Source organism: Cibotium barometz, chromosome 9 (assembly GCF_041138505.1).
Source record: "Cibotium barometz isolate CiBa-2024 chromosome 9, ASM4113850v1, whole genome shotgun sequence".
Lineage (NCBI taxonomy): Eukaryota > Viridiplantae > Streptophyta > Polypodiopsida > Cyatheales > Cibotiaceae > Cibotium > Cibotium barometz.
The window spans coordinates 33,881,365-33,893,886 of record NC_141054.1 but is presented as its reverse complement, the minus strand read 5'-3'; the positions used below and the strand labels follow the sequence as shown (position 1 = coordinate 33,893,886).

General features: G+C 43.6%; 1 pseudogene; it reads left to right on the top strand.

Annotated features, from left to right (window-relative positions):
• The first annotated feature begins 787 nt into the window (after nt 1–787).
• LOC147635507 (uncharacterized) lies at nt 788–10,598 on the top strand (annotated as a pseudogene).
• Nucleotides 10,599–12,522: the final 1,924 nt, after the last annotated feature.

Sequence of the window (12,522 nt, the reverse complement as noted above, 5' to 3'; positions counted from 1 at the left end):
ACAAGACGAAAACAAGTAAAACCGGGGTGCGAAACACCTGAGAAACCACTTGTGTGGGCTTCAAGGGTAGTTATCAACGCCCGTAGGATACCCACATCACATGCATCTATGCTCTGGTCGGGTGCTAGAGTCTGAGCAACTAGAAAGCGTTTCAATTTATGCAGACTCACACCATCCCTCCACATTAGCATCTTGGCCTTCAATTGGAACCCAAGGAAGTGCAACCCAAGATCCACGAATAGCGGCTAGTGACTCGTCCTCTGACTCTGAATTCATGGAAGGGCATCCTACCCAGAACTCTGAGGAAGCAAGCCAAAACATGCCAGTTTGGGCCCCACAACCTGGATCTAGCATGTTTAGTCGTCTAATAGAGACTTTTAGTAGAGCTACGTGCTCTAAACCTACGACAAGTGAAGTAAACGAAGGAGGTGGGGAAGTAGATTCGCCATTCACATCTCATGTAGACCGTGCCCTCCCAAAGAGTGTCCATGTGGATATTCTACCCACTTCATGTAATGAAGGCCCTACTGAGCTAGCACCTTCTGACGCACTTCCTAAAGTAGAGGCCCCTAGAAGTCAAACCACAAGAAGTGACATTGTGTCCACTTCGAGAGAACCTTTTGGAACGCCAAGTTTAGATGGGATATTTCTCAATGAAAATTGGGAATATGACCTACACACGGAAACTCTGACTGACCTATACACGGGTTACACATACCATGTAGGTTGGTTAGAAGAAGTCATACGATCTACATCTAGTGCCACCAATCTAGATGAATAACAACAAATGATATGTGAAGTTATCCATAGAATTATCGAATTCGAGAGGCAGAATAGGGGAGTGAACCTAGTTTCAACTGGCCCTATGAGATTTTTGGATACGGGCAAGGCTAAACAACCAACCCTGTTGCAATTGGAGACTCCCTCGGTGAGTCTCGTAGATCCTTCGTATGTTGTTTCGCCTGGAGTCTCAATGCAGGTTGAGCCCACGAGACGAGCAGTAACTTTAGCTTTCCAACTTTGGCCCAACTTTCCATTAGGGAATCCACAATGCCTACTCCGATGATGAGCATGATGGAAAGTGCACCCGTAAATCCTTTGTATGTTGTTTCGCCTGGAGTCTCAATGCAGGTTGAGCCCACGACGAGCAGTAACTTTAGCTTTCCAACTTTGGCTCAACTTTCCATTAGGGAATCCACAATGCCTACTCCGATGATGAGCATGACGGAAAGTGCACCCGTTACTACCACTGTAGTTAGTATTACACCGCTACCTAGTGGTACAGTACCTACAACAGTGCGTACTAGTGCATATCGACCATATGTACCTATCGCTACTCATGCTCATGTAGCTCCTATGCCTCCTGTTAAGCCAATGGCATATGCTCCACGAATGCCTTATCAGAACCCTTATCCAAGAGGAGCTATGCCTAGTCACATATCATATCCTGCGTCAGCTGCATACATACCAAGACCAATGCCAACTCATGTCAACCAGGCCATCCCAGAAGTGCCTCCACCAGCTATGCCTACTCACTTAGGTGATCTAGGAGTGTTTGCTCAAACAATTGGATGATCTATTACGAAAAACATGCGTGGCATACCTGAGAGAGAGCCGAGAAGCAAGGCAGTACAAGTTGCCAAGCTCACTCAGAACTTCAATGGTAACGAAGATGTTAGGAAGCACATTGAAGTTTTTGAACACGTGTGTGATTCCTTGGAAGAGCACAATGAGCTACATAAGTGTAAAGCCTTAGGCTCAACCTTGACTGGAAAAGCCGGAGATTGGTATCGAACTTTAAGGGTTGAAGAGCGTACTCACTATCCCACTCTCAAGAGATTGTTCTTGAAAGAATACATACGTGAGGGTGTGCTTTGGGGAGTAGCATCTCAACTCCAAAAAGCTGAACGCGAGGAAGGAGAGTCAGTGAGAGATTTTATTAGTTGACTAAAGCATCTAAATTCTCGCTGTACTCCCGAGATGAGCGCTTCAATAACAACCAACTTCTTGATAGATTCATCCGCCGAGGATTACGCCACAAGGACATATACAATGGCCTGGTCATTAGAGGTCTTACGATGTGGAAAGCAGCCCACTGCCAATGCAATCCAGTTAGAAGACAACTTGATGATTAAAGGTAAAAAGGTGTCTTCGGAGACAAAGTCTGTTAGTTCGCAAGTATCTGGGCATGAGCTAATGACTGTAAAACCTATTGCCAAGGAGCCCAAGATATCCAAAATGTCTATAGCTAACCTTACTAAGGCTCTCCAAGAATACTTTAGGGGTACTCGAGCTCCTCAAAATAGCCATATGTACCCAAGAAGAGAGCAACAATGGTGTTCAGTTTGCTTAGGACCACATAGCACGAGTGAATGTCCGACATTCAGAGTTAAATTCAATGGGACTTGCAATACATGTGGTAAGTATGGCCATCAATCTAAGGATTGCCTAGTACTTAAGCGTATGTTAGCAAATCAGGCACCACTAGCCTAGTCAAACACACCTCAAGTACCCGCACTAATGCCTGCACCACCTGTCGAGCAACCGTCACAACACATAGTTCCAAGGAACCCAAATTTAGTCCAGTCTGTGCCGTTACCACACCGCCAGTGCTAGGACCACAACCTCCGCATCCGAGGGTTACCCCTATAAACCAGATGGGTTGTGAGTCACATAGTGTTACCCCTATAAACCAGATGGGTTGTGAGTCACATAGTGCATGTGGGGATTATGAAGAGGATATAGACCCCACTGTTCCATATGGGATTATACGTTTGAAATGACTCCCCAACAGTACTACATGGAGGATCATTTTGGGCAAGTCAAGCCTGTATATCAAGCGGCTGCTCTTGCCACAAGAGGGCAAAACCTTAATACCTTTGCCAGGAGACCACCTCTTCAATGCTACGATTGTGGTGGACCGCATCGTGTAGCGGAGTGCCCTAATAGGCTACAGAAGATCGCTACTCAAATGCAACCAAATCAGGGGAACACGTCGAGAATGCCGGTACTTACATGTAATCATTGTGGCATAGATTATTTGATTGCTCAATGTCCACATAATCCAAGTGCACCCAAGATTACGCCATTGAATTTGGTTGAAGTCACCAATGAGGCACTAGGAACCACACCTTTTGTACCCGCAAATGTAGTCACACGGTCAATGCTTCAAAATTAAAACTACATTCTTGAAGAGAGGGATACTGCATCAATTGCTCGAGCAAAGAAAAAGAAAACGCGACGGAAGAGATCGCTTAATGCCACAAGCTCCAAACCTAGTTCAAAGACTAATATAGGGACAGGAGACAACCTTGTGTATATGAATGATCCTGAAGATGATTCTGATTCAATAGAAACCATGGAGACCAAAGCCACTACTTTAAGGGAGGAACCCACTCGGGAGCGCAACGAAGGAGAATCAAGCAAAGACATTTATCAGGGGAAACAAAAGGAAACTCTTCCTGCCCCACAACCAAGTCAGCTAATGCCCTCTCAGCTACCCAGACTGACTGAGACTCTCAAAGACAAGCCACGTGGGCCAAAAACCCTCAAGAAAAAGATTGGGACTTACCCAAACCCAGTAGAGGAGATTGAACGAGTGCAACACTTAAGGGGTCTGGTGGAAGAAACACAAAGAGAACTGGAGCCAGAACCTAGAAAAATCAAGATCCCAGACACAGTGTTTCCTACACAAGTTCAGCCTCACTAGAGCCATAAACCGTTAGCTATACCTAGTATCATTCAGGAAGAAAGTGAGGATAGGACATCAGGAAGTGGGCAGACACCCTTCTTGCTTGAAAGAATGTTTAGTGAGGGAATGCCTGACCCCATCGAAGAGGAAGTGATTCCATCTTCACCAGTCCCTAGTCAAGGGCCGATATCTCAAAAAGTACCGTTGAATGTGTCCAAACTAATGGATTTCATGTCCTCTGAAATCAAAACCACAATCATAAGTTATACGGAGATCCTGAGCTATTCTTAGCTCTTCGAGCATTTCTCAAAATGGAGAACTGAAGGTGGGGTTACCACAATTTGCAAATATGGATAGACCCAACACGCTTCAAGATGTGGAGGAACATTTGGATCTACAGCCCAACCTAAATGAAGACCCGGTCGTTGAAATACCTGTTAACAAGTTGGGACAGTACTTTGAAGGTGACGAATCTAATGCAACCCTCACCATTACTACCAAGGGATTAACTCTAAAGGGAAACCTTGATGGTGGTGCTGGAGTGAGCATTGTGACACTAAAAACTGCTGGGAATCTATGGGAAGACCTCACCTAGAAGTCACAAACATAGTGGTTAAGATGGCAAACGGAACTATAGCTAAACCTATTGGAATGCTAAGGGATCTTAAGATCAAGGTTCTGGGATACAAGGTAAGGCATACCTTCATTGTAATGGATTTCTCTGAGCATCCTATGTCATATCAAATGATCTTAGGACGTCCTTTCATGAGGGAAGCACAAATGAGCATCCTACGTCATATCAAATGATCTTAGGACGTCCTTTCATGATCTTAGGACGTCCTTTCATGAGGGAAGCATAAATGGTGCATGACTGGTCGAAAAACCATGTCTACTTACAATTCCAGGACTCTGTCATTCGAGTTGATCTTGAGAATGGTCGCACGCATCCCTTAGGAAGCAAGGTTATCATTGATAATCGATCGGATACCACTATTCACTTAGCCCAATTAAAGTATTGCTATACATGCAAAAAAGAGACCGATGATGGGGAAGATTCTCCTTATATGGATGTCCTACCAGGCATGACTGAGTCAGATAACGTAGATTGGGTACACCTAGCGGCAACCATAGACACATGGGGAAATAGAGGCACAAGTTGGGTAACACCTGCTGAGGGGCAAGATATGCCTCCATTAGAGCCAGTAAACATGATAGCTGTTATGCACTTGACTTCTGATGGCAAGAAAGTGGCAAACTCCCTTGACACTGAAAGTAGCGAAGACTCTGACCAATGCGACTCTGAGTCTGAATCTCAAGAAGAAACTGACTCTGAGCCTGATAGGGGGTATGAATTGAATATTCACCCAAGTGTGGAAGCCACGTGCTCAAGGCCTAGGACAGTAACCTGTTGTGCAGTTCATCCGAGAGTGAGGGGGACACAAGTGAAGATCGATCAAGTGAGTCTGAATCTGATATAAACAAAAATCAGAAACTAGATAAGAAGAAGACGAGACATAAGCGACAACGCTATCGAGCTAATGTACGAGCTAGAATAAACAAAGAGAGATCCACTGCAGAATGGCTTAGTTATGTAAGAGCATATGACGCTCATCTCGGAAGTTAGTGGATAATTGGGGAGAATTTCTCCAAAGTGTCATGTGGTGTAATCCGCAACTTCATGACATCGCCCAATTAGAAATCGAAGAGGGGCCAAAACTAAGTCGTACTACAAGAAGGCGTCAAAACCGAGACTTAGCTCAGCAACAAAAGGAAGCAGAATTTAAAGAAAAAAGCATGGCACAACAAGAATCGGTAGACTTACACCCTGCACCCGAACATTTCAAATCTTTTACCACGGGGGAACGTAAAGTCGTCTACATAAAAGCCCAACGAACGCCTACCAATGGGAGTAGCGGTGTCTACGATGGCCCGGCGGTAGTTAAGGAGATAGAACTAGCAGATCCAAGTGAGGAGTCTAAACCAGTTTTTATTGCTCAAGACCTCACCAAGACGGAAGAAGCTACACTTAAGATGCTTCTTAAAGAATTCAAGGACATATTTGCTTGGACATACCATGATATGAAGGGTGTTCCACCCTCTATGGTGCAACACACAATTCTAATGATTAGCACCGCTAAACCAGTCCAGCAACATCCCTACCCAATGAATCCTAAGTATGCAAAGATTGTATAAGAGGAAATTGAAAAGCTTATAAAATGTGGATTCATATACTCTATTGAGCACTCAGAATGGGTTTCTCTGATAGTCATTGTACCAAAGAAGAATGGGAAACTCAGAGTGTGCATTGATCTCAAAAAGGTTAATGCGGCCACCAGAAGAGATCATTACCCCTTGCCGTATTCAGAACATGTGCTTGAAAGAGTTGCAGGCAAGGAGGCTTATAGCTTTTTAGACGAGTACTCTAATAGAGGACCAAGCTAAAACAGCTTTTATAACGGAGTTTGGAGTGTTTGCCTTTCGCGTCATGGCCTTTGGCTTAACCAATGCACCTGCAACATTCCAACCGATTGATAAACACAACCTTTAAGGAATATCTAAGGGACTTTTGTGAAGCCTTCTTAGATGATCTTTGTGTTCATTCCTCTTGGGACAAGCACTTGATGTGTTTACAAAAAGTATTTGAAAGGTGTAGATTATATCACATCTCATCCTTTCAAATGCCAATTTTGGGTTAAACACCGAGTTATTCTAGGGCATATAGTGTCCAAAAATGGGATTTCCACCGACGAAAGTAAAATCAAGGTCATTCTCGAATTGCCCCCACCCACCAACTATAAGGGAGTCCAGCGCTTTATGGGCCATGTTGGCTATTATCGAAGGTTTATTTTATTCTTCGCTAAGATAGCTCGACCATTGTACAAGCTTCTCATCAAGTTTATTTGGCCCAAGATTGTGACCGTGCATATGAGTTATTAAAGAAGGCCCTGGCGAGTGCTCCAATCTTGCGAATGCCTAGCTAGGATTTAATCTTCCATGTGCATATTGATGCATCAAACTTTGCTATTGGGTGTGTACTAACTCAACCTGGAGAACATAAACTAGACTACCCCATTAGCTTTGCCAGTCGAGTTGAACGATGCTGAAATAAACTACACCACTACGGAGCGAGAAGGGTTGGCAATGATATATGCAGTAAAGAAATTTCATTATTACCTTCTTGCCACCAAGTTTGTTTTCTATGTAGATCATCAAGCATTGTTGTATCTGGTGAACAAACCATTCTCCATAGGAAGAATCACACGATGGTTGTTGATTCTTCTTGAGTTTGATTTCACTGTTGTTGTGAGACTTGGCAAAAAACATGTTATGGCTGATCATTTGTCTCGCATACCTAATGGTGAAGCTCCTACGGGAGTTGATGATGACTTACCCGACACTTCCTTGTTCATGGTGGAGACAATGCCTAAATGGAGTGAGAAGATTGTTAACTTCTTGGTTTATGGTTTTCCACCCAAAGAGCTTCGTAAAGATCTAGCTCAAAAGCTGATCAAGGAATGTGAACCCTATTGCCTAATGGCCGGGACTCTTTATAAAAGAGGAAAGGATGACGTTCTTAGGCATTGTGCCCGAGAGGATGAGTATCTATATATTTTGCAAGAGGCACATATGGGCGTAGCCAATGGTCACTTTTCAGGAGACTTAACTACGCAAAAGATATTGCAATCGGGGTATTGGTGGCCCACTATGTTCCAAGATGCATCACTTTTTGTGAAGGGTTGTGATGAATGCCAATTAGCCCAGCGGCTCGTAACACACAATCTCGCTATATTATTGTGGCCACTGACTATGTGACCAAATGGGCTGAAGCGAAAGCGACACGTAAGGCAGATGCGAGGACAACAACCAAGTTCCTCTTTGAAAATGTAATCACACGCTTTGGTTGTCCTTTTGAACTTGTGAGCGACAATGGTACGCATTTTATAAATGAAGTGATTAAGGAGCTCACAATAAATTTTATGATATCCCATTATAAGTCTACTCCTTATTATCCGCAAGCGAATGGCCAAGCCGAGAGTACCAACAAGACCTTAATCTCTATTTTGACAAAGACAGTTGAGGCTCATCGCACAAATTGGAATCTAAAGCTTACGTCAGCTTTATGGGCCTATCGTACTGCGTGTAAAGTGTGGCTATTAATTGCACACCATTCAAGATGGTATATGGCCAAGAAGCAGTCATGCCGTGGGAATTTGTCATTCCTAGTCTTCGTGTTGCTACTCAAGAGGGCTAGGATGGTAATCCCTTAGTAGAGCATTTATATATCCTTGAGCGGTTTGACGAAGAAAGACAATTGGCGGTGTACAATGCCCTTGTAGAGAAGGATACTATGATCCCCTAAGACAAGAGGAATTACATGCAATCCATCAGAAGAAGGCAGCTAAACAACAGGCTGAGCTTAAGAAGATACAAGCGAGAGTTGAAGCTAAAGAACGTCAGCACAACGTGTTAGGCGCCAACGAGAGGCCAACTTGGGGATTACGTAAGCATTTTTCGAGGAGGCAGACGAGGATTTACTAGAATCTAACCCGCCTCTACGATACCCAATTGAGCTACAGAGTCCTTACGGGGGAAGGTGCTATATAATGCATTATTGGATACGGGAGCTCAACACAATTTGTTGTCATATGGAGTGTGGTGTCAACTTGGAAAACCACCCTTATCCAAGAGTACCATCCAAGTTAAGGGTATCAATAAGAAGAAAACCACTGTCTCGGGAATTCTGCACACTCCTGTTGCCTATGACAAGGGGACTGTGGTTCAAAGCTTTTTGGTTATGCCTGCTGGTACCATGGAGGGAACTGTAAACTTAGGTCGCAAATGGATGTTAGCCACCAAGTGCAATATTGATTGGGCAACCAGGCGAGTTACAACGCAAGAACCAGCTCTCAGCCTGACCACTTAGGGTCCCGCACCTAAGCCATCAACTCTGGACAAAACGCTAGATAAGGAAAAATCACAAAGTCAAGTGGCTACACCATCTTTGATTGTTTGCCACCCCTCTAACGCTTCAACGCCAAGAGTGGAGACAGGCAGTGTGGTCCCCAAGGCTCCGCTTACTTTACCGAAAAGCTTCGTTAATGACTACCTCTACTGCTCAATCTCATTCAGACAAGAAGCCTCGTAGTAGGAAAGCAGCTACCCGCCCTAGAAAAGGCAAGGTAACATCACGTAGCATCCCAAGGGTACTACGAAGGGAATGACCAGATTTGGGTCCCTAAACATAAGTTAAATTCCTCTGCATCGCCTGTAAAATCTTGTAAGCCAAATGTTGCCACCCCAACGACAATTCAAGACCGTGGTAAGGGAAAGGTAACGGAGTACTCCACACCACTTCTTCCAGAGCTAGTTTGGATTCCCAAACGATATCGATCGATACCACCTAGCTTAGGAAGGGAGGAGTCACAGGAAGCTTCTAGCTCCTCATGCCATTCACAGATATAGAAGTTTCTTCATGCTCTACACCTACCCTTGTCAATACCCACCAAGAAACCAATGAGTCTACGTCTCCCCTTGTAAATGTATCATCGGAAGCCATATCCTCCGTTCGTTCATGGGAGCATACACTACCATCTCTGTAACTTGATGTGGCCACAAGGGTCATAAAAAGCTATCTGCCCACATCACCACCTATAACCCACTGGACAAATTGGTTCCAAGGGGCTACAACATCATTGCAAAAAAAAATGATCTACCCAAGGAAGGGGGGAGCATGTACTCACGTTCGACATTCTATTGCTTCCTCCCTAGCCTTCTCCCCTGACCATGTAACTCCCAAATTCGAGGGAATGTATATATATAGCTTCATACACAAAAAAGAAAAGAAAAAAAAAATAGTTAAAAGAGCAAGAGCACATTAAGAGGAGAGTTATCCGCACACAATTAGAAACAAGATTGACCTGTCTTCATGAACCTACTAATGCTATATCTGTGTTTGCAGATATGGTATATGCACGAGCATCACACACTTCATCCACTCCCACCTTTGGTGAGAGTTATCATCTGTACCTTTCTCAGATATTTCACATGTGCTATCCTGTAATTAAAACTGAATTGGGTCATATAGATGTACCTTTCTCAGATATTTCACATGTGCTATCCTGTAATTAAAACTGAATTGGGTCATATAGATGTACTAGCCAACGAGGAAAATATTGAGGAATTAGAATGGCTAATTCGCCTATTGAGACCACGATTGACCCCTACTCCATAGAGGACGTATCCCCGATAGCCCAAGTCTTTACTTTTCCACAGGATGACTATCCTCGCATAGTTACATTCTTGACGAGTCTATGTGGATGGGAGGACGAAGAAGATATATCTGACGATGAATGGACGGATGAGACTCATGGCACTACCGAGGCTGATTTTATTTATTTGGATGATGCTGCGGCGGCAGATAGAGGCTTAGCCTTAGGACTAGAGCCAAAACTCTACAACATCCTCTTACATTGATCCTTAGTATTAGTGTGGTGATTAGTAGGTAGGTTAGTGTTTTCACGTTGTTTCTAGTTTTGTGTCCTTAAACGAGATTATTTTTTCCCACTGATGTGCCTCTCGAAGTATAGTGCTTGTTAGTTAATTGTACAGGTTGAAAAGTTTGAGGTGGGTTCGCTTTCATAGTCCTGGGACTGCCGCAATGTTCATACATGGATATCTACATCAAATTACGGGCATTTCTCATCGAATCAAGGAGATCTCCCAAAATACAGGTGTAATTCTTCCATGCCCACTCTCTTTCATTTTTACTGTTCAATTAATTGCATGAACTATAATGCATGACCACATGGAATTTGTCAAGCACTACTTAGTTTTTGAAGTTGCATAAGGTTAGTGTAAATCATTAATTGAGTTTAACCTTATTTTAGATTTTCTTGAGAATGCATGATGTCTTTAATTAACCTAAGAATATGGTTGTCTTAGGCCTAGGGTTAAAACCATCTTAATGCTTGAACAACCTCGCCATGTGTGTTGACCTCTAAGACATAGCTTCTATCGCTTTGTCGAAAGGATGTAAGAACGCATGATAATTTGGGAGCAAAAATCCAAAGAGATAAATAAAAAATAAAAAGAAAGGCCTACAAAAAATGGCAATGTATGTCTGTTATATGCTTTCATGTCGGCCTATCGCCCTAGTGACACTTGGTAGGCGAGGAGTATTCCACACCAGACCGATGCCCTGGGTTGGTAGGGGGTAGCCTTGCCTAAGAAGGTGAGCTAGTAGATTCCTGGAGAAGGCCTTGTTAAACATGGCACCAGGGTCGATGCTAGTTTTGCTTTAGGGAGGTCGCCATTGTTTGTAAAAATTGTCATGTGTATAAAAGAAATAAAGGCAAAAGACTCCTATGACTCTGATGTTTCTTGTGTCCTTAGGCTCTTGGGATTAGCTTGTTCTTAGAATAGACACATTGTGGTCATCTGTTTATTTATTAAGCTTGGTAATTTTCCTTGACTTAGGCCAGTTATAGACCTTAATTAACCTTCGACACCTTGCTAACTCTTGAATTACTTTCAATAGTTTTAAACTCCTGTTAATTTGCTACGCTAGCTCCTTAATGTGACCTCTTAAACTAGGTTCTCATGGCATACTTCCATTGTGGTCTAGCATGCTTGATTTTATTTTTGATACACTCTATATCTTTTGAAGACCAAGCATGCTTTCACTCTACTTCCCTGTTTTGCAGATACAGTCTACCACAACAAACCCTATCGAGCTTACCATACCATAGCTTTCGAGGACGGAATCTACATCAGGAGAAGGGGGCATGTTAACCTATTGGCGAACATTGAGACGTACCTATGCGGACATTGAGACGTATTCCTTTTTATGTCATATAATTATTTTACGTATTCTGAGTCATGGGCCGGGCTTGTCGGCACCACATGTAAAGGGTAAGGGGATTGGGTGATTGCCGATAAGAGGCGCACCTCGAATTTCATCAAGGTAAGGGTTAGGATCGGCCGGCCATGTGTGGGCGCCCATGTGTGAACGGCTAGGTCACGTATAAAAGTCAAATGTAACCTAAAACCTCTCATTCTTTGAGTGTTGAATACAAGGAGTGCTCTTGCTTCATCTTCTCCATCTCCTTCTCCAGTGTGTGTGTGTGTGTGTGTGTGAGAGAGAGAGAGAGAGAGTGTGTGTGTGTGTATGTGTAGCGATCGAGCATTGCATGGCGGCACGGTGGCGGCGAGGCGGTAGAGCAGCGGCGGCGGCTCCTTCTTCATCGTGGCGCGAGAATCCTTCACAACAACGGCGGTCTGAGCGGTGAGTGACACACCATTGCTCCCTATTTTGAGCTTGCTGGTTTCCTGGTTGTGTACTTGCAGCCATTCGTGGCTCGCACACGGTGCTTGGCAAGTCCCTAGCTCCGACACATGCGGCAAGAGCGCACACTAACCAAAATAATCCAATGACCACTATATCCCAAAATCAATAGATCCAATAATTTTCAAGTGAGAACAATTTCTCTTTTAAAAATGGTGTTTGACCTACAAGGGTTGCATTACAAGAGAGGATGTTGAAAGAAATGCCATGTAAGTTATGCACCTCTCATGGTTTGAACCCAAGATCTCTATGCTTGTGGGGTTCTTGTTTAATAACCCACCATAGCACCAGTGGCACTGCTTGAAAAAAGTGCTTTTTCAACCCTGTAAAAAGTAAAGGCAATGCTCAGGTTTAACCACGATTTAGACTTAAAAATCACTAAAAATCGTACAAGTGCCGGGATTTATAACTAAAACGTACAAATTTCAGCCGGGAAAATTACAGCGGGCCGTGGGGTAAGTGATAAGAAGTTAGGAATGGTCCAATT